The following is a 23,626-nucleotide window of genomic DNA, read 5'->3' on the forward strand; positions in this document are numbered from 1 at the left end:
TCATTCGCTATTTTAGAGAATAATAAGCATTAAAAGGCAGACGGAATGAAAGTATGTGAAATCACTGGGGGAATGTGTTGAACACTGGTCAACAAACACAAGAATTAATCAGAGAGACGGGAAGCTGTGTACGCATGCCGTTACTTCAAGCAAAGAATTCAAATGTTGATTAAATGCCTGATATTGTTGATGTCGCTTTTCATCGGATTCCTCTGTCGAACGCCAGAGTAATAATTGACATGCAAAATTGCTGGGGAAATAATGTTATCAAAATTAATTAAAATCATTTCAGTGTCAAACAAAAGAAGCAAATATCTTACTGCTTATTGACATTTTAAGCTAGGCAATTCAGTGTTACATAGAATGATATAACCTATTCATAAACAAACATACATATATATAAATATAAAAGCTTTTTAAATTACTTACATTGGAAAACCATGAACCTGTGTGTGAGTGTGTGTAAAAATGATTTGTTATTGAAATATTAACTTCATATCCATCTCTAGTACTTCAAGTAAATAGTTTAGGCCAAATGAATTCATCTAACAAAAAACTAAAACAGATGGAATCCCTGTTTCAGAGCAAGTGCACAATGTTTAGGAGGAATTGCTCACATTTAGTTTAGAAAATTTAAAATTCGCGTTTCTTTTAAAGTGATTGTTTGTTTATGAAAATGTTATATTATACTGCAACACTGAACTCCCATGCCCTAAAATTGAAATAAGCTGTCAGGTGTCAACATATTTGCTTCTTTTGTTTCCAAACTGGGAGTTGTGAGTTAATGAAAAGCCAATAATTAATAAAAGAAATAACAACAAAATCAAAATACTGCACTTTCTTACGATATATATTACAATATATATTAAAATATGTTTCAGTTTATTCAAATATATATTATTTCAATTGTAAATATTTCTTAAATTGCATGTCACTGACATTATAAATGAAAACCTTGCACACATGAACGTGTATGTGTGTACATGGTATTCCCTATGTTACAAGGATAGTAATAGCAGTCAATTATGACCTTTTGGGGGCATTGTTATGGTCCCCATGAGGAAACAAGCTTATAAACCATACAGGATTACATTTTTTGAAAATCTACAAATGTCTGTTGTTTTGTGTGAGCGGTAGGTTTAGGGTAAGAGGATATAAAACACAGTTTGTACAGTATAAAAATCACTACATCGAAGGAATGTAAGAAAATAAATATGAAAAAAAGTTTCCTGTGAGGGGTATAGGTTAAGTGTAGGGTTGGTTTAGGGCGATAATAAATACAGTTTGTACAGTATAAAAACATTACGCCTATGGAATGTCCCTTTTTTTATACTTTTTTTATGAATAGGTTCTGTTATTCTATGTAACACTAAATTCCCATACCACAATATTTCAATAAGCAGTCAGGCATCAAGACATTTGCTTCTTTTGTTTGTCATCAAAATGATTTTAATTAAATTTTGATAACATTATTTCCCCAGCAATTTTGCATGTCAATTATTACTCTGGCGTTCGACAGAGGAATCCGATGAAAAGCAACATCAACAATATCAGGCATTTAATCAACATTTCTCAGTAATGAATTCTTTGTTTAAAGCAACGGTATGCGTACACAGCTTCCTGTGCCTCTGATTAATTCTTTTATTTGTTGACCAGTGCCAAACACATTCCCCCTCTGATACTTTCGCTTCTTCTGCCTTTATATTTTTAGTTTATTATTCTACAATATAGTGATTTAAATGTATGCTTTTATAAATGTTTTTGAGGAGGGCCTACGTGTGACCTGTGAGACCCCAGCACTGACCACAAGGTGGCGACTCCATATATCTACAGTACTCAATCTCAAATTTGAACCACAACTGGAACGCGTCCAGAGTAATACTGAAGCTCTTTTGTCCACGCAGGCATGCTATCAAAACGCATTTTAATTCAGCGTGCAATTCTTTCCCAGCTGGACGCAGTTTAAAATGAATTTTCCACGCTGGCATCTTCTTTAAGTTGCTGCTGTGTTTTCATTTAATTGAAGGTGCTTAATTTCAAAGTCATTACCATTAAAGACACCCAGCAAAATCTGATGAAAAAGCCCTATGTGGTGGCTTTGATTTAACCAGGACCTCTTTCCCCCCGTCGCTCCATGCTTTGATTGCAATGAAGCTCTGTGTTGTTATCAGTGAATGGTTCTGGCTGACGCGGCCCTTATCTCTTGGTATAGAGAGGCTGTGAATAGGCAGAGTAGAGCTCTGGGGCCGGGTCTGCTCTGCACCTGGCCTCGCAGGGGCCCCTGATTACGTGAGGTCACAGGGCAACAGCGGAGTTAACCAAACCAGAGCTGTACCACCTTGCTCCACCTCTAGCCCCCTGGAGCAAAAAGGCTGACACACTCCAGTGTTCAAAGTGCGCGCGCACACACACACACACACAAACGAGGCCTTTGGGGCTTTATCTGCCCACATCAGATTACACCGCTGATAATGGACATGGAAAAGACGCTCAATCAAGCAAAGGAGCTACAGCTTGTTTCACGCGTTTGTTAATGTCCGTTTAAGCCGCTGCAACTGAACATTGTATCTAATTAACTAAAGAGTATCTTTGTAAATAAGATTGCTTTATTATATGAACGAACCCTTTAACCTTAAAATAGGAATTTGTTTGTTTAGTCACCCTTGTGTTGTTCCAAACCCGTATGAATTTCTTTCTTCTGCAGAACACAAAGCATTCATAGAAGCAGGTTCGTAATGATGTGGGTTTGTAAATGATGACAGAATTTTCATGTTTCAGTGAACTATCAGTTTTTCCTAACTAGGGTTTGTGAGTTGATGGAAACTAAACATGAAATTGAAAAATTTAACAAACTATTTAACAATAAAAGCAATTATAATAATAATATATGTTAGTTGAATGAATTATAATTAATTAGAAAAGTAATTCCACGTTGTGACCTTTTACTGATATAGTAAAACCATGAATATGTGAAATATAAAATCTCAGTCATCACATGTACTTCAAGTAAATATATTAAGCCAAAGGAAAGTGTTTGAGAGCAAGTGCACAAATATCAACACCCAACTAAAACTGGACTGGTGGGATTTTAGTCATACTTGAGCACCTGCATTACATTTTTAAAAACTAATATATAGACTGAAATTATTAATGTGCATCTAAACTCAACCTAGACTGCCAAAAGTGAGATGACAATGTTATGTATTCAAAGTGCATTTTAAAAGTGTGGTTTAATCCATTTTTTTTCTGTTTTATTGATTTTTCTCTATCTGTTTTGTTTTTCTATGTACCTGAAAATATAATGCATATTTTCAAAAGACATCATAAAAAACATTCCAAGGTTGTCTTTTTTGGTGTGTGTCTAGTAAGTAAACTAAATGAAACATTGAATTGAAACATTTAATTCACCTTTCAAATTTTTGTTTTTGGTGAAATAAAGTTGTAAAAATCCACAAAACTGTTATACTGCCTCATGTTGAGTAACATTTTGGTGTATGTCTGAAGAAAATATATATCATGGCTTAAGACAGGTACAGTGTGTTAACCAGTATGTTTCTTTGGGAAAAGTTTTATTAATTTTAAACAATAATTTAAGTTTTAATCAAAACATTAATATAATTGGAAAACAACTAAAACATTGGCTGTAACAAATTAGAGTAATAAGAGTTTGTATTTTTTTTTCAGAGTATAGAGACTAAGCAACTATCCCAAACACCTTATAGAAACTGCTTATCAACATGCTAAAAAGACACGCAGAACACCCTAGAATTATGGTGCAGAGTTTTGTGCAGAAAAGCACAGTTCATGTTTACTTCAGAAAGAGTAATTTAAGTACTTCTTCCAAAATGCATCCACTTTTAAACAGAGAAGTGATTAAACTGCTTTATTTGACCAGCTACATCCATTTTTATGAAAAGCAGAATCTGCATTGAATGTCCTGAGTTTAGCATGTTATTTACTCCTGCTTTACCAGCAGCTCCTCTCTGACACAGGCACTCTCAGGTTTCCGCTGTGCATCAGGCGCTTTGTTCTCTAGCCACACCCAGTGTTAATTCAGGTGAGCTCTGCTTGTGTGCACTGGCTGTTTGAGCATATGGAGAGGCCTGCGTGTGTGGGTGTGTGTGTGTGTGTGTGACACATGGAGGTAGACTCCTGGGAGTGTGTTTTATGGTAAACATCAACCAGAATCTGATTTGTCCAAAGCTCCACATGGTCTCTGCCGGTGTGATCCACTACCTAAATATTAGAAGGCAGTATTAGATAATTGTTTATAGGTTGAACCACTATATAATTATGTATTTTTATAACAAATGCCAGGTGTGCGTTTACAAACTCAGTGTTATAGAGTCATCACATGCATAACGTAGTTTCTTAACTAGGCCAAGGCTCCTCCAAATTGCGTAAGTTCTCATATTTTTTGTAATACATCAAACTGCGGTTGAATGATTAGCCTCGGGCATTGGTAGGGATTGCGAGAATATTGCTCAATTGTACCTTGTATGAAATTGATTGAATCAGAGTGCAGAATGCTGCATGAAGCTGGAGTGCTTATTGGTTTCTCAAATGAGCCACTTTATCATTTTATCGGTGTGCACCTCAACAGTGCCATCGTGAGAAATGCAATCTCATCCATAGGTTTACAGGCCGTGTGTGATTCTTAAATTGTCTGTGACATCCGCAGATCCAAGTTCTACACTACGACGAGATGATTTAAACCTACTTTAGCCAACAGCGGCATTGATTTACTTGGATTTTGTGTTGGCAAAGATCTGTAAATGCATTATTGACTGATGTACTTGTTCCTCAAAGAGCCAAACACGGCCTTTACATTTACATATTTAGCAGATGCTTTTATCCAAAGCGACTTACAGTGCATTCAGGCTATATACAGGCATTTTTTTTTATCAGTTTGTGTGTTTCCTGGGAATTGAACCCACAACTTTTTTGCGCCGCTAATGCAATGCTGTACTACTGAGCCACAGGAAGCTAAGCACAGCACCTCAAAGACCTCCAGTATGTCTTATGTGTTTAGCGGTAGCCATTTGTTTTGCCATTGTTTTTTTGCGAATGACATTTCCACCTGGGTTCACAGACATGGAAGGCTGCTTTCCACCAATCCAATCTGTTAGGGCAGCTCAGCTCTTAGATAAGGCAATGAAAACAGGCTATGATGTAAGGCTATGAAGCCATTTACAGTCCTCTATTATGCAGGGATCCTTCGCTGAGGCTTCCTGGATACACAGAGCTAATGTTTAACAAGGAGCTTGTGAAACCCTTCTGGCAGATGACCCATGACGGTGAATGAATCACTGCTGTGACTGCACTCAGGTGCTGGAGCTCTGCGCCTAGCTGAAGGGAAAGGCTGGCTCCTCCAGGGCTAGCTGGATTTGCATAGATAAGCCTTCTCTTTTGATGCTTAATAGTTTGGTATTGAAGGAACAGACACCATTCGCAAGGATGAGAAGCGGCAGATAAGATAAGACAGCCTTGGAAAGCAGACGTGGTGCTGATATTGCAGATACAGCGGGAAAAGGGAAGCGCTGCACTTAAGCAAAACTCATTATTCACTAGTAATTAAACTTTAGGGGCTTCAAGGAGGCTATTTTATGTATGTTGTACTTTTATGGTGTTGACTTGATCAAAGAAAAGACTGATCTAATGCACTGCTGATAACATCCACAGTGACACTTAAAAAGGTGTGAATCACGTGAACAGTATAAACAGTAAATGCATATAGAGTTCATTGTGAATTATTACTTTTGGTCCCTCAATCCCAAAAATACACTACAGGTCAGTATATATATATGTTTTTGAAAAAGAAAAAAAGATACAGGAAAAGTTACATATTATTAAAAGTATTAAAGTAGCTATTATCTATTTTGATATATTTTAAAATGTAATTCAAAAATATATGTTTAACTCCAGTCTTTCTGAAATCATTCTTAATTGCTGATTTGGTGCTCAACACAAATTTCTTATGATTATCGATGTTGACAACAATAGTGCTGCTAAAGGTTTTAATGGAAGCTGCATTACATTACCATTCAAAAGTCTGGGGTACATAAGATTTTAAAGAAGAAGAATAAGAAATGTATACATTAGTTTAGAAAAGATGCTTTAAATTGATCAAAGGTAAGAGTTAAGACATTTATAAAGATACAAGAGAATTCTGAAGAAAAAATCTCACAGTTTTCACCTAAATATTAAGCAGCAAAACTGATTTTAACATTGATGAGGAAAAATAATAAGAAACATTATTTAAAATTATCACCAAAAACAACTGAACAAAATAGAGGATCATGTGGCACTGAAGAATGACTACTGAAAATTCAGCTTTGCTATCACAGAAATAAACTATAATATCATACATCATTTGAATATGCTTATATTTATATTTATCTTAATATATATGAATACATTAAAAATAATGAATAAAATAAAAATATATTAGATTAATATAGTCAAATATAAAACATTTTAAATTGTAATATTTCACAATATTGCTGTTTTTATTGTTCTAGTATAAATAAATCATAATAATGTTACAAATATATGCAGCCTGTCCCCCCAAATACACTAGAACAATCATCCTTCCAAACCTTTGACCGGTAATGTATATTTTTGCATTCATCATATAGCTAGTGTTAAGAAAAGTGGGGAATATATTTGGACTACTTTCTGTGTCTAAATAAAAGTAATTTCAGGATATTAAGATGGATCTGTGGTGTGCATGGTGGGTTCTTAGTTTTCATAAATTTAGCACAATTTTTGGCAATTTCAAGTGCCACTCTTAATTACAGTTTGTGATGTCATGCTGTACATAACTTTACACATGTTATGTACAAGTGTTTACATAATTTAATCTAATGCTTTATATATAGAGTAGATGGCACCAGTGTCCATAAGCATGCCACGTCTAATAAAAGTACTGTGATAAATGTTATATAGGCTATTTGTACGATAATTATACATTTTTAGAAATATGTTTTTAATTAATTAAAAATGATGAACTATTTTCTTATATTAATTTAACCTAAATAAAGGCATATACAGGAAAGACAGCGAGCTATTAAAACCTCGCAAGAACTATTATCACATCCATCCGAATCAATAGGCTGCAAACAAGTGGGTTAGAAGAAAGCGCTGTCTCCCATTGGAGGACGGCTTGGACGTGTCCTGTGAGGTCATCCCCATGGATGTGGGAGAAGCTGCGGGATGACGCCACCCTCTGGCTCCGCCCTGCTGCAAACTCGACGCAACTCGCGTTCATTTCATTCCTGCTCTCATTCCGAGCATTCTTCGCATCTCTCTCGGTGCGGCGGAGATTCCCGTTCACATTCCCGGCCGGCCCCAAAACACAAGAATAACTTTACACAGTTCGCAAACAACTATACAAACCCACAGTAGAACAAAACAAAGGGGCCGAACTTAAATGTTGATATAAATAAAGCGGACGTTAAGGTAAGTTTTAAGGTAATTAGCCTTTGACGGCTTGTGAGCAAACGATTTTACGGATTAAGTTAAAACAGACGAGCAATGCAAAACTGTTTTTAGCGATTATGACTATTGATAGGCATGTAACAAGATGGGTCGGACTCAAAGTATCTTTTTTTTCAATGGGATTTAGTTCGACGCTGCAGCAGCAACAGGGTGCTTTCACTTTGTCCAGTGACTCAGTCTGACATAGCACGAAAATCTTTGACATTTTTCACATTTTTTGCTAAAGAAGCTGACCTCGCGCGCTCGTGCTCTGCAGTAAGTCATGTACATTTACACCCAGAAACAATACGCGTCGTTTTGAGGGAACATTTTTTTGGACATTGATTATTGCATGAAAATAATTTTTTTGGACAAGATGACGGATCCAAATGTTGCTGTTTTCTCCTCCATAGTTGGCTACGCCGCACATTTCGGAGCGGAGCACAAATATAGCGCGGAGAGAGACTTGTTGCTCGCGTATCTTTGGCGTTTATTCCCCAGCTTCGGTTCACATCTCATCCGTAAGTACACATTTGACTTTTCTTCTCTTTATTTAACCAACTTAACGTAAACTCGTGGCATCTTTATTGAGTTATATCACAGTGGCCGCTTGGTTATTTACTGTAACACACACAGAACGACTCGGAAAACACAGACCACATCCGTGAGCTTTAATATGTGTGTCGTTTATTTTAAAGACAACAACAACAACAACATCAACATCAACCCTGCGTACTTCGCACTGAACTTCCCAGACTTGTTTACTCTGGAGAAACTTCACGTTACTTCTCTGTTGTTGTACAATTATAGAAGTATCCCTTTTATTTGTCCCAAACTGCCAGACACCATTCTAGCAGATGTTGACATAGTTTTAATGTATCAGCTTGTTCCAGAAAGATTGCATGGGAGAATCTGGCTGCTGTTCCTCTGTCATTTCCTTCCTTTGTTGGGATTTGCCCGCCCTGTTTCCTCTGGAGTAACGTCGTGCTTCGGCGTGTCGTATCTGGACTTTATAAAAGACAAACACAGGTTAAAAACACAGTTTGTCAGTTACCGTGTGTATTTTAAAGCCACTTGTTTACAAACGCGGTTTCATCACAAGGAACGGAACTATGAACGTAACGATAGTAACAGCGGGACGGCGTAGCTTAGCTTAGCACTTCATCACTGACTAGCTTCACCAACTCCTCTAAAACTATCCAGTCTTTTAGCTAATAGCGTTAAGATTACTCTTCTACAATGTTTTTAACCGTTTCACTGTCCTTTTGTGATTTATTTAATTATGACATCGCACATGCCTCTGTTCCTCATTCACACCTCCAGCTTCAAAAAAAAAAAAAAAAAAAAAAATTAGATGAGCTGTGAGTTTCACTTTTATCTTATGAATTCTGTATAATCAAGCTAATTATGATTCATCCATTATAGATGCTTGCTGTTATACTGTTGTAATAAGACTGTAACTTAATATTAGTCACCAGAAAGCTTCTTTAAATTAGAACCCTGATGATTTATTACAGTTTTAACTGTAGAAACTAAAAACAGTTTAGCGCATTTTATAGCCCTAGGTAAATCAGTGATGCCAGAGTCTTTTTTTGACCAATTTAAATGTAATCTTTAATGAATTTTGACATACTTTGTAGACGTGAACAAAATGATTGTTAATGGATGGAAACAAACTGATACAGCGCAGGTAGAAATAGCTTTTCACGTTTACAGTGTAAGGTAAGAAAAAAACAGTAGCTGTTTTATTATGTATTTCTTGTCTTTCTAATGCAAAATCTTTAACAGTGCTGTCCCTTGAACTGTTCTGGACTTTAATTCTCAACAGGGAACAAGTTCCTCTATTGTGTGTTTTGGGGAAAAGACCTCTTTTCTTGCAGTTAATTATTGTCTTATATTTCACATTGGCCCTTTTATAAAGAAGGGTCCGAGTGACACAATGCGTTGTTTGTGTCCTCTAACTGGGCCATTATCATGTACTACAGTAAACAGATTGACTTCTGTCAGAATCTACAGTATCACAGTGATGAGAAGCAAATCTGCTTGTTGTGTAAAATAGGCATAGCAATAAGTGCTCTGTGCTCACACATAGACCTGTTGAATACATGCTTGCTTGACATTTTCAAGTGAGAGAATGAAACATTGTCGTGTATTTAATGAACCCATCACTTGATGTCAAACATCTGACTCTTGATAAGTTGGTTAGAGAAATGGAGGAACCTTATCAAAGTACTCATTATGGCATATAAAAAAATAAACCATGCTATTGGAGTAGAAATATTTTTTGATGCATGATCAAATAGTTAACTTTTAGTTTAGTGAGTTGTGTTGTCTGAGCGATTTTGTTGTATGTTATCTACCGTTAGTGTGTTAATGATATATTATTATTATTTCTGAATGAGAAATAGATTCTCTATTAACTTTAAATGTGGCTCAAATAATTTTGCACAGCATTGATCGATATATGCAGGCAATCTTCATTTCACAAACTGCACCTTTCATTATTTGTGTAGATATACAATGAGCTTCGAGTATGTATTACAAAGAATGGAAATAGGCTAGTTATTTATTGCCCAGAACTTTTGAAGCTGATTTTCCTACTGCTTCCTTTTCAAATGAGGCAGTTTGAAGCTGTGTTTTACCTCCCAAAAGTACCGCATGGCCCTTTTCTATAATAGAGCTACAATCTCTGTTAAGAAAAATCGCATGTCACTGACCATAAATAATGAATTTGAATCAGGAGGGAAAAAAAACGTTCATTTCAATACTTTCTGTTTCAGTGGTGCTCTCCGGCGTGGCTCAGGAAGAAAGCAGTCTTTCAGTTGTGAAATGAGAAGAGAATAGGTGCATTGCTCAGACATAGTGGATTGGGTTACCTCTGGGAATGGAGGATTGTGGGGGAACGGGAGCGCACAGAGAGAACCTATTGTTTTTCCTGTTGCTGAGCCGGGGAGGAGTGTGTGTGAGGCTGTTGAATTGTAGAAGGCAAACAGTGTTGTGCTTAAGCAGACATCTGGTTTAGACCCTTTCTGCACCTGTAAGGGGAAAAAATGCAAATGTAAACGTACACTCTTGCGTTTACTGCTTAGGGAATCCAAGGTAATACCATGGCCAGGACGGGCTATTGTTATGCCAGCAACAGGCGGCTGTGGCACCATATGTCCCATCTATGCTTCAGATAAGATATGTGTTCCCTGAGCTTATCAATGGCATTTTAAATCGCTTCATATTTAAGTCGCCAACTTTCTGTTGACTGCCATCGAAGTGTAAGAAGTTTCTTTTGAAAGGCTGAAAGATCAAAAAGTCGAATTTAAGTTGGAGAATATTCTCGGCTAAATAGCATTTCCTTAGTTCGTATTTTTTATGATCCCGTGTGGGATGTTTGCTTACAAATTTTGTGTATGAGTAGCTATCTTTGCATCCAAAGATGCAAAAGTAATATATGGGCAAAACTGTAATATCGTATAAAACATTTGGGAATAAACAATCCGATGAGTCAAAGAGAACAAAATCGTCACTTCCTGATACACTGGCACAACATACCTCTAAGAAAAAAAGGAGAAGTCACTGAATATAATAATTTTCATATGTAATAAATTACTTGCTCTTCAGAGAGAGCAGACGCAAAACAATAAATTCGGTCATTGCTCCTAGAGGTAGATGCCTTCTGTTTGGAAACGCAGTCATGTAAGACAGTAATTATACAGAAATACTTTGATGGCACACTCTTCTCAGGCATTTCAGAATGACCAAAACAACATATAGATGCTGGTAACGAGATCGGTTCACACTCGTTAGACAATTTTTCCCATTTCAGTGCAAAGTCACATTCATTTTTCAATGCGCATTGTAGAATTTATTCGGTAAATGTGTTTCTATCGTAGTTTATGCAAATTTGTTCTTATTGGATTAAAAGTTTATCCTACTCACCTGTGCACATATGTTTATTTTTTTTCTTCATATTTTTAGAATTTATGCGTGTCTTGGCATTTCACGTTCCATCCAGCATTATTTTATGCGATAATCCAAAATTCGCATTAAAATAGGTGGATGGAAACATAGCTAATGACTGATGGAAATCACATGGAGTTGGAATATGTAGTATATGCATCTTCAGTATTTTTTATTATAAACTGTTCAAACTAAATCTGCTATATGGTTTCCAAAATGGTCTACCTGCCATTGATCTGCTTTTGTACCCCCTGCTGGAAACATTGCATCATTCTAGTGAATCATTTAAAGAGTTCTTTTGAATAATGTCCTAATGAGCGGTTTTCTTGAATTAACACCTGGGACATTAAAAACAAGAAATGCATTTGGCCTCGCTAGGCGTATGTTCTCTCACATGTTGATGTTTTTACTGACTGCGTGTGATTTATGTTCACTCGTTGGGCAGCGTGGAACAAATAGGTTTATAATGGCGATACACTATGAAATAGGGTTTACCTCAACAAGGCTACAAAAGATACGAATGAACCGCACAAAAGTGCCTTTGCCACTTCTAGAAGCAGCTAACTCACTTTGCTGCGCTCTGTGGTCGGGGTAATGTGAACTACTAAACTCTGCTGGGAGACAGACCAACACAAACAGCCACTTCCTGTGTGTTTTACTCTTCATAGGCATCATTTCCTATTAGAATCTGTCTGTGGTCGAAGAGGAATCAAGATTATCACCGGGAGGGGTAAAAAAAAAAAAACATCAAAGTCATGGAAAATATGAGGTACTTGGAAGGTCCTACTTTTAATGATTGACATAATAGCAGGCGAAGGTTAAGAAGGAATACTGCATTTCGTATTATACGAGGATAGTTATATTTTTCAGCAATATTCATGGCTCTTCTCACAAGAGCGTTCTTCATGTAATGGAAACAGCTGTTATAAATAAAGAGCTGAACCGATCAGATGCCGTTTTGTACAAACCCCAGTATTAGTCACTCTTTCCTGATTGATGAACTCAACAGATGTATTTATGATCTTTGGATGGAGCCTCTGTTTTTGTTTGTAACACAATGCAATGTTTTGAAGAAAATGAATTCCATACGTTTGATGGAGAAAAAAAGAAAGAAATGTGTCATAATGGTTGAAAGTCGGTTATTAACATCATACTTACCAAAGATGGCCTCTTCTGCAGCATCAAAACCGCAGCTGCTACAATGACATTTTAAAACTAATCAACGTCCATCAAGTATTGTTCACTGTTCACTTAATGAACAGGAGGAATGGCTAACCGCACACTGATCCACTCAAGACTGAAAGTCTACAAAAATTATTTATTTTTCAATTTGCATTGTGCAAAAAAGTGCAAAGTGCATGTGAGTTAAAAACAGAATGGACACCAGCAAACGTTTCAGCGCATTGCTGTCTTCAGTGCTCCTCACTTAATTCATTGTTTAAACTAGCGTTTAAATTAAGTTGTGAAAAGGGCTGCCACTCTTTTAATGTTTTTTTTTTTCTGTTTTTTTGATGGAATTTTTTGTATTTTAAATGCAAATTAAGTAAACAGTAGTTTAAAATTAAATTAATTGAAAAAAATAAATAATTTAAAATGTAATGCTTCTAAAACTTTTCTACTTCAAAATGTCAGATTTTACTACGAGGTGCTACTTGCACTTTTCTTTATGAATAATTGTAAAATGTACTAGCAATTTCTGAGTGAAATTAGTTTCTTGTCACATTTTTAAGTGTAGCATATGCAGACAAATCCTTACTTTTTTTCTAATCCTTATATTTCTTTCAAATGTGTATCATCTAGGACAAGGTCTAATTTTTTGCTTTCACGTTACATTGAAACTTTCAGGTTGGATTTGAATCAGGAGGAAGAATATAGGAATCATTATGACACATTTTTCTCTGATTTTAAATTGAGTGATGTGTATTTAATGTTTACTAATCTAACGTAGGTTAAATCAAATGTTCATGCGCTTCTTGAAAAAATTTGTGGTCTTTTAATTTTGTGTTAGAAACAGAAACCGGTAGCCTGGCGTCTGAGCACGACCAACGGTAAATTGATTCTCCAAGGGAATAGCTGAGTGTGGTCTGCTGTTAGTTGTAACAACAAGCCCTTAAAGAAGCTGAGGTAAATTGCCACCAAAATGAAAAGCTGGCTCTTAGCCACTGACGTCATGTAAGTAAATGTGCTTCAGGACAACTGCCATAAAATGACTGCCAGCTTCAGAGCACACTTCGTCCCGACGACCATTTCTGCTAGTGCTGTTAATGTTTTGCACCCCATTGGTAATATTATAAAAATGTAAAAATTTTTGAATTGGCCTATCAGCTGCAGAAGTGATTATGATGCGCTAATATGCTTTGGAGCTATTTTTACATGCACACTTTTTAAAACACAGAGACCACGTTAGTTTGAAATTAAATTTTTGCCTGATTTTGGAGTGTTCTTCAAGTAAACATTCCTGATAGAAGAGATTTTCTGTGAATTCAAGAGAATTTTTAGCTTGTTGTTTTACCTGAAAAGGCTAGAGAGACCAGTTCCAACACTTCAAAGTTACATCCTTGTAATTCAAACCAGATGGAGGGCTTAGTCAGTTCAGAGGAAGAAATTAATGTTGATACAAATGGTGTCTGAACTTCTTTAAAAAAAAAAAAAAATGTTATTCTGAAGAACTTGTCCTTTATATTTAATAATACCCTTCCCTTCAGCCATCTATAGCATACTGTTTGACTGTTGTACGTTCTTATTCTAGCAAGTTTTTCCGTGACCAGACACATGTGAAAAGCAATCTTTGATCCATGAATCATTAGATGAGTCAGTTCCTGAAACCGCCATAAACCTCCAAGTTCTTGGCCACAGCTGAAAGCAGGAAATCCAGGCTTCAATAACTTCCTTTCCCAGAGCTGGCCACGCTAGTGGTTTGAGCGCCCTGTTCCTTGCTAGCAATAGGAAGATGTACGCCTGTGGAACAAAGACACTCAGTCACTTCATTTACTGAAAGTGTTTATAATTTGTGGCCTGTATTCAAATGTCGAGCGTCCAGGATCTCTGGCACCGTATTCTGGTCTCCTCCGTCGTAATAAATCCCTAGCAGGCCTTTCATTAATTCCTGCTGTATTGTTATCATGAGCGGCGGGGCCCGGGCAGATTCCCTCTGCCCTGGAGCTGGCCTGGATTTACAGGGAAAAGATACAGACTTTAAGCTACCTCTGGACATTAGTATGCAAAGTGGGCATGTTCAATGAGTTTGAAATCTTGCTACAGTGCGGCCTTCAGCTTTGTAAACACTGCTTAACCTCTCCAATGCCTTATGCAAATATTAAGTTCCAGGGGCTCGACTTGTTTTATATACAGGGCTGCAGTGGCTGCAGACATTTACTATGTTATTCATCCATTGATTTTAAAGGTGAAGTGAATCATTCTTAATGGTAAACGAATACTCCACACAACATTCATTCTTTTGTGGAACACAAACACCTTACGGTTAAGATCCTTTGGTGCTTTCTAAACATAACTGTATTTGTTTGAGCCAATGGCATGAGTGTAGCACGAGACTCACTGTTTTCTGAACAATGGCAGACTGAATCGGTTTTTGCAGAACAGTTATTGGCTCACCACTATTGAACAAGCTACACACTCCAACTGTGTGGTTTATAGTTTAAACTTTAAACTAAAAACAGTTGAGTATAGGTGTAAGTACACTGGAGAAAGTGGCAAATGTTTCCTCAAGGATCTATTTTCTATTTGACTGGTCCCATAAAAATGATTTTTGCTGGTCTGTCTCCAACCTAATTATTAACCTAAAAATTACATTTTTAGCTTGAATAAACACGTTTACATTTTTTTTCTTTCTGCAAAATATATTGTCTTGTGTTCAACAGAAGAAATTCATGCAGTTTTGTAACAACATGAGGGTAAGTAAATGACAAAATTTTTTGTTCGACCTGTCCCTTAAGGAAACTCTTTTAATTTTGAACTTGTATTAGAGGTTGTAAGAAACTGTAACATTTTGTAACATGTCCATGATTGATTGTCATTAAGCTTTTTGAACCAATAGCCTTTCAAAATAATATTTTTAAATAGCATTTGCCCAACCTGACCAGCTGGGTGGTTTTACTAGCATGTTAGTGCAGAGCCCGGTGGATGGGTCTCATCTGGTCGCTGCTGCTCATGAGGCACCAATAAACACGGGCGCATCCCTTTGCCGATGGATGACAAACAAACAGCGTGTCAGAAAATTCCATGTGACCTTTCCGCCATTAGTGCTGTGGTGGGAAGAAGTGATTTATGACAGATGGAGGTGCAGTCCAAACCGACGCTGTCTTTGACATGCTGGGACTTGTGAAATGCAGATGGCCTCTCTGCTCATCACTGCCATTTCATTCCTCATGCCTCACCGCATGTCGCTCGGCCTGTGTCCTCGTTCTGGCTGGGAAGTCTCAGGATTTATTCACAGCTTTTAGTACTTGTTTTATATGCACTATTTCCACACTTGTTTAACGTCTAACGCAAGTTGGGAATGTGGAATTTGATGCATAATGTAATAGACATGCTTTTTTAATAAGGTCAACTAATGCATCCTTAAGAAGCATGGATAAGGTCAACAATATTGAAGTATAATTGAATTCTTTATTGTTATTTAAAGAAATGCATTCATTTGAATCCAATCTTTGATTGTTTTCTATTTTGTAACACAAAGAGCGGAATTTTCATGCAGGTCGTTTCCGTGCAATCAAATTTATGTTGATTATTCTGGATTATTACATTGATCTTAAGTCAAATTGCATTTTTCTCGTAACGTGCATATTTCTGTCACACAAATGACATTATAGCCTTCATTTTCTTTTGTTCCTTACACAAAGCTATTATAAGGCTTCGGAAGACTTGGGAATGTAGTGCATGAGAAGTAGAGACTTCTTTTTTTCAGTCGTTCATTGGGTCCCCTTTCACTTTCATTGTATGGAAAAGAGCATGAATGAACATTCTTCAAAACAACGGAAGAATGAAAATCATGCGGGTTTGGAATGAGTCATGAAAATTTTCATGTTTGTGCAAAACATTACTTTGAGCCTCAGGCAGGAAATGGGACTAATGCCTCTGCCCTTTCGTGTGCCATGGGTGTGATGGGCCAAACATTGCACATGATTGTGGCGCATTGGAGGCAGGTGGAGAAAGTTGTTTTGACAGGCCCTGTAAATCAATCCAGCACTCCGGCCAGCAGAAATTGATCCCAAAGCGGCCCAGGGTTGCAGCATTGGGCGGTAAGCTTCGGGCCTCAGGTTTGAGTTGGATGCTATCAGACGGTTTCACCGCATCTAACCCTATCAGTTTAAAGAGGCATGAAATAAACGCTTGGGTCTTGCCAGCAGGAGAGCGCTGGTGGCCGTCTACTCCACTGGACCTTTGCAGTCTGCTTTAGGAGATTGGTTGTGAGAGACTCAATCATTGATTGATCAGCGCTCTGGGACTTTAGATTTATTCATGGAACCAGCAGAAAGATCCAGTACAAAACAGATCAATCGATTTTCTCTTTCCTTGCAAACAGAGATTCTTGGAGTGTTCATAGACTTAAAACTCAAAAAGCATTCATAACGATGTTTACACACTTATTTAATTCTAAAACATTTTGAAATCAAATGAAAGTTAAAATATTTAAAGAAAGGGACATAGCAAGAACTAGAAAGTTATATGCGATGAGGAAACTGATAATTGGCTGACAAGGCATTTTGATGAAGCATTTTGATTTAGTTTCAGTCATTGTAGACTTTGGTTTCTATGAAAATATGTTATTATGCAAACAATGTTAATGAAATCTGAATGGTCCCTTTCAATTTTGGCTTAAAAATTAGTAAAATTGCCTCTCAAGGTTCATGCGTTGTACTAAAGTCGTTTTAAACATTCCAGCGATAATGAATTTGTTAGCGGACGGATGCGGAGCGTGGAATCTCAGTTATGTCTCGCTGCTATGAATATGCATAATTTGATGCAGCTTGTTCCAAACAAGCATACTTTTAAATACTTCAGACATTACTGAAATAATTCCCCTCAGCAAATAATACACAATATGAGGTATTTAGTAATTATATGGTAATTATAGTTCTTCATTCAGGGACCTTAACTACCGTGGGTCATTATGGGGTCAGTGAAAGTCGTTCAGCGAACCATTATTGCACCTTCAGAGATAGTGGCACAAAAGGAGTCCGCGTGGAAAATTACATTTCAGACCTCTCATCTTCTATTTCATTACCTCGGCCCTGTGCGATGGCTGAAATTGGTTCTCTTCATTTAGGGAGCCAAATTCCTGCTTAGCTAGAACCTGAGTGGTTTATGTAATCTGTCGATAAGTGTCATCTCCCATCATGCCGTGTCACAGCCACGGGCCGCTCTCACCATGGCATTCACTTGTTGCCTGCTTCCTCCTTTATCTCGCTAATAAGACCATTTCCATGGTGCTGGAGACGGGCAGAAAGGAACATGCAATTATTTGTTAAGGCTGCAACTGTTTCCACAGGTGACATTCCTGCCTCTTAGAAGCTGTGATAATTAGTGTTCTAACAGGCAGTGCACACTAGACTTTGGCTTTGACAGGCTTGTGACCAGAGCCGGAGATGTAGGAAGCTGATCACGCTGAAGTTAGTGGAGAGCCACTTATCTCGCAACTATGAATGTTCGGCACTGTTGATTTTGCCTAGTTCAGGTTCGAGCTAAAAGTGATGCGCAAAACTACAAAAGTTGACTAATCCTCGGGTTGCCCGAATGACTATTTGACTAATCGGTTCTAATTAGAAGCCATGTATGATTGGTCAGGTTCTGGGTTTATTGTTGAAATTGGCTGTTTGTAACAAATGTATTTTTTTCCATTTTTAATCAGCAATCAAAAGTCAGATTTCAATATTAACTATATATATTTCTCCTCAGATTGTGTCAAGACCAAATTATTTTAGCAATGCAATTTATTTTAATTTAGTAGATTATATACATATATACTTATGATACATCAGCAATTTTAAATGTTTCCTTTAAAAGTTTATTTCTAAAAATAAAAAATATATAATTTGAGTTCACACCAGTTATTTTAGTATTATCCATGTTCTATAGTAGTCTTTATAAATGTTTTGTATTGTTATTTTCGTGTTTGTTTCAAATTTTATGTTTTCAGCACTAAAAAATATATATTTTGTTTTAATTTATTTTTAGTTTTAGTAATTTTAATACTTCAATATTTCTAATTAATTGAAGTTTTTTTAAGTGTAATTTTCCCATGCTATACTTATATATTTTTTTCTGCTTTTTCAATTTAAGAAAAAAAGATTACGTTAACAATAACAATACTGCTTCAAACATGTCTTAGAATTCCCAAAAGTCTTAAAAAGCAAAAAAGCAATAACATTTACTAATGCTGAAATTAAATGAAACCTCTTGGAGTAAAAACAAAACATATTTTAAGACCAAAAATTCATTAAATTCCTGTTTATTAAAATTTATTTAACATATTTGTATAGCACTATTCAGAATATGTATTATTCCAAAGCAGCTTTATAGTGATTAGTGGCTTGCAATTCCCACCAAGCATCCCACAAGAAAAAACTCTCTCTGTTTAGGTTTTCTTGGAATCATTATCCACAGATTTAACATAGAAAGCTCTGCAGATTTCCATAGAATTCTAAAGCTGGACATTTTACAAAATGTAAATGTCCATTGTCCTTGCATGTTCATAAATAGTTTATATGAACATATAATGCTTAGTCCTCTCCCCTTCATTCAATGCATTTTACCATATTTTAATTTCTTCCACAGAAAATAGAAAAAAGTACCCAGAAACACGTGGCTCTACTTATAATCCTTTACACGATTGTTTGTATACTATTATTATTCAGAAGAGTTTGATATAATAACGACAAGTTAATGAACATCCAAATGAGTGTTTTCAGTATTATACATTGTGAAATGATTAAAATGACTGTAGCACATATACACCACTGCAGCAAGAGATGTGCAAACACAAATAAGTTATTGAAATGCAAATTTCCACCACAAAAGAGTAACCTCTTAAAGGGCACATTTATAAACCTTATTTGAGAACCAGTATATGAATTAGCATAAGAATTATGCTAATAATGTAATATATTCATTATAGCACAGCAGAAAAGCATCAAATATGTGTATTCAAAGGAGTTCACGGTACACATTTATACAGTGCTTGACTAATAACTTGTTCTCTCACACGTGACTCTCTTTGTCTGGTCTTAAATAATCCGAATAATCGGACAATGAAGGCATGTGTTCACTTTAATGACAATGATGAAACGCCCCCACAGACATGTTTAGAGCTCTCTGTGTCACTTCTCATACATTTCCTCTCTTCCATATGTATCCCGAGCTGTGGAGTTGTTATGGGAGAGAATATATAATGGCATCGAGTTGTGAGGGAGGCATGTTTAGGCACATCCTGGCTCAGATCTGTTGGTGTATTGTCACGCATAATGCAACACAAATGTGCTGACACACTTGAGCACACAAACACAAAAGCTTGTATGTACAGTATGCACACACATATGCATGCATAGAGAGGTATAGAAGTGAATGAGTGTGGATGTCTCTAATGTGTGCAGAAGGTTAACGGTGTTTGGTGTGGTGCCTCGGGCTGATACAGGGAATTACAGTTTGATTGGCAGCCGCCATATAGGAAAATAAAAATAACAGTCCATTCTGTACAATACTGTGGGCTTGTATGATCACCGTCATGGTTATTCATCTCATGCAAGTCTGAAACAAAGGAATACAATTATATTTATTGTGTTGATTCCTAAAATCTGGCAATATGATGATTATAAGAAGCAGTGTTAAAATATCCATAAACCCAGCCAGGCCAGGCCTGATACAGTTCAAGGCAATACGATAATATAGTTCCCGGTAACATACTAATAATCAAAATATCTTTTTTTTTAGATCTGTTGTTTATTCACAGTGATTTTACATACTTCAGCAAGATGAATACAAAAAGTAGACATTCACATGAAAGACTATATATTTTTATAAGATAATTTTGAAATATTATTTAGAATATTTTAGTGTGTGATATACTTTTGTTCTGAGAATAAATGTTAGGCCCGAAACAGAATTTGGCTTAAGATATTCAAAAGGATTTTTTTTTTCCTGTAGGTATTGTGGAAGTGTGTGCTCCATGCGACATGCAGGTGCTCACATTGTTTGAGCACAGAGTAGCACTTGTTTCTCCATTATAGTGTAATTTTTAATGAGTCAAAATGGAAAGGCTTCCAGCTACATCCTTTTTCACTCTTGCCAAAATGCATTTGTCAAGGCTTTTTGGCTGTGTGTGGCTGTGAGCTGCTGCACCTAAGGAAATCTCACTTTATCTGCCTTTCTGTAGACATACTTCAAGATGTTTCATTAGGTAAGACCAACATGTTTGCATTTTGGAAGTGAAAGTTCCAAGTCTGTATTAAAAATGTGACAATACCAGTCACATATTTATATGTAGGTCTCACCGTGATGGCTGCATTTGCGAATTAAATGAACATTTTGGTCAAAATGCCATCTTGCTGAGGTATTAATACATCATACACATTTTAAAATAAAAATTTATTTTAAATATATTTCAATATTTGTAATATATTTCAATTCACTTGTAGAGTAGAATATATATATATATATATATATATATATATATATATATATATATTATTATTAATTTTTTTTTAAAATAAACAGTACAGGGTTTAAATAGTGCAATATTAATTAGTTATTTGCCAAACCGTTAAAATAATAATCATCAGAAATATTTCCAGGATCAGTACTGGTACATCCTTAATGCAAATGAAAACGCAGAAAAAACAACAACTTTGCAACTAATTTTAATTACAAATTCCAACAGCATTAAGTCTGTATTAAATTAGTAAATCAAATAATTATGCATGCCATGAAGTGAAAACGATGCCAAAAATGTAAGTGAAATACTTGAAGGCTACATGACATTGTTTTCATTTAATTGAATTTTTAAACCTCTTTTTTTTTTTTTTTTTTTTTTTTATGAAGGAGCTTCTTTAATGGCACAATCATGTTTGCTTTGGTTTAGGGTTGTCACGATATTAGATTTTCCATATCACGGTTATTGTGGCCATAAGAATTCACAACTTCGATATATCGTGATATCTATAGAAACCTTGTAGGGAAAAGATATCAGTCAAATTATTTTTTACTTGGAGTTTTTCTTTTTCACCCAACGAACATAAGGATACTGATAAATGCAGGGAACAAGACTCTGTTCTTCATCTTTTTTTGAAAATCCAATGAAATAACAAGACAGAAAAATACTGTGAAGTTCAACAGTATGATGAATAAATATTAATGGTAACACCTTTACAATAAGATGTCATTTGTTAACATTAATGTATTTACTAACATGAATGAACAATGAAGAATACATTTATTACACAAATTGAGTCATTCATTGTTCATGTTAGTTCACAGTGCATTAATGTTTACAAACACATCTTGTGATTTTAATAATACATAAGTAAATTCTGAAATTAACATGAACTAAGATCAATAAATGCTGTGGAAATATTGTTCATTATTATTTGTTATTTATATATGTTAACTAATGAAATTTACTAATGTTAACTAATGAACCTTACTGAAGAATGCCCGCAGATTCGGTGTTAAGTGCATGGCACTGCGACCAACTTAACATTTTACAAGTTTAATTTAGCAATGTGGTCGCTCAGTTTTTCAAGATCAGTTTTAATCATGTAACTATTAATAGATTTGAACAAAGAAATAGTGTTATTATGCACAGGTTGTACTGATTGCAAATACAAAAAATAAGATGAGTAAAGAAAACGCGGTACTTATTAATCCTTTACTTCAATATATGAACACAGAAAACGGCTATTAATATAACGTTTCCCATTATATGACTAGTAAAATAATGGCAACTTACTCTGATGAACACGGCTCTCCTATGAATAGCTGCGAGTGCTGTGTCGTCTTTTTGTGTGACCGGTATCAGCGTTAAGGCACAATACTGTCACCTGGGAGCTGGTGATGGAGTATTTACATGTGGTGTTATCATATTTAAGAGAACTGTTCATTCTAAATATTCTGGTTATCGCTAATAACCGTTTATCATCACACACTAATTTAATACGGTATCGATAATTGTTGCGTTGAATATCACAGTTATCTACAATACCGGTATATTGCGACACCCCTACTTTGGTGTCTATCATGAAATTTCACTTGATATTGGTGTCAACAACTCAGATTTTTGTATTGTGACAACATTAGTTTAGATAATATTAAAGGGTTACTTTCAAAAGATCACTTTCATAGCTCTTAATTCTTTTGAAAGCTATGTCTGTTTCTCTTAGGTGTAACTTTAATATGCCCCCTCCTAGAAGTACAGAAATGGCCCCAGCAAACATTTAACTGATGCTTGTCTCTATTTAGACAAGACATGTAAGAACTGACAGTTTGCTGTGAAATTGTTTCTGAGAGCGCACACAATAAGACAGTGACCTGATAGAATCGTCTTCCTATGTTGTTCACTTTTGCAAAATAGCAAGCACATTTTTCCCCCTATTACATCACTTGTAAGACTTGCAAAGGATTTTCTTGGTCCTATCTGTTGAATGACTGCTTCATTATCAATTGCAGGGGAAAAGGCTAAAAGATAAAATCCTACTTTAATCATACTCCCATTTATTGTGCATGTTGAAGTAATCCAATAAAGCAGCGCTCTCGAACTAGGCGGAAATTATCATTATCTTTTAGGCGGCATTGATCTGGGTCTCCCATGAGAGATGTTGTATGAAATAGTGGCAAAGGGTGAATCATTTACGTTGATGTATCGAAGGCTAAATGATCATCGAGGGACTTCAGCCATGCAGTGTGATTAGGCTGTTTTTAGGCTATTGATTTTTTTCTTTAACACTGGTTTTTGTAAATGCATGTTTATTTCAAATTTGATCTGCAACAGCAAACATTGCTTGTTTTTACTTGTAAATGCAAATGTAACATTAAGAAGTTACCGGCCTACAATCCATGGCCTGGTCTCTAACATTTACCTAATCATATGACCCAGTCAAGTGGCAGTGATTCGCTGCATCAGGTCAACTGTTTCTCTTCACTAAAGAGTGTCTGCCTATCCAAAACCAGGTACTACACTTTCCATTAC

At 36.0% G+C, this 23,626-nt stretch overlaps 1 protein-coding gene and 1 long non-coding RNA gene across 8 annotated transcripts in view; one reads left to right on the forward strand and one right to left on the reverse strand.

Moving 5' to 3' along the window:
* The first annotated feature begins 7,270 nt into the window (after positions 1-7,270).
* LOC127961682 (transcriptional enhancer factor TEF-1) overlaps positions 7,271-23,626 on the forward strand; it is a 74,453-nt gene continuing 58,097 nt past the window's right edge. For 4 of the 6 annotated variants that reach the window (XM_052560910.1, XM_052560913.1, XM_052560914.1 and 1 more), the window contains exons 1-2: positions 7,272-7,461; positions 7,893-8,000. The gene's annotated coding sequence lies outside the window, so the exon portion shown is untranslated. Of the gene's footprint in view, positions 7,462-7,544; positions 7,756-7,892; positions 8,001-23,626 lie in introns of those variants that run through there. The other 2 variants (XM_052560911.1, XM_052560912.1) reach the window with 2 other exon arrangements.
* LOC127961685 (uncharacterized) lies at positions 8,147-15,663 on the reverse strand. Of its 2 annotated transcripts, none has more exons than XR_008154488.1 (3): positions 13,943-15,663; positions 10,356-10,514; positions 8,147-8,482 (listed from the first exon to the last, which is right to left on the reverse strand). It is a non-coding gene; the product is annotated as an uncharacterized LOC127961685 (long non-coding RNA). The 2 variants fall into 2 exon arrangements; XR_008154487.1 differs by having other exon boundaries at positions 8,147-8,487.

The sequence above is a fragment of the Carassius gibelio genome, chromosome B7 (assembly GCF_023724105.1).
Source record: "Carassius gibelio isolate Cgi1373 ecotype wild population from Czech Republic chromosome B7, carGib1.2-hapl.c, whole genome shotgun sequence".
Lineage (NCBI taxonomy): Eukaryota > Metazoa > Chordata > Actinopteri > Cypriniformes > Cyprinidae > Carassius > Carassius gibelio.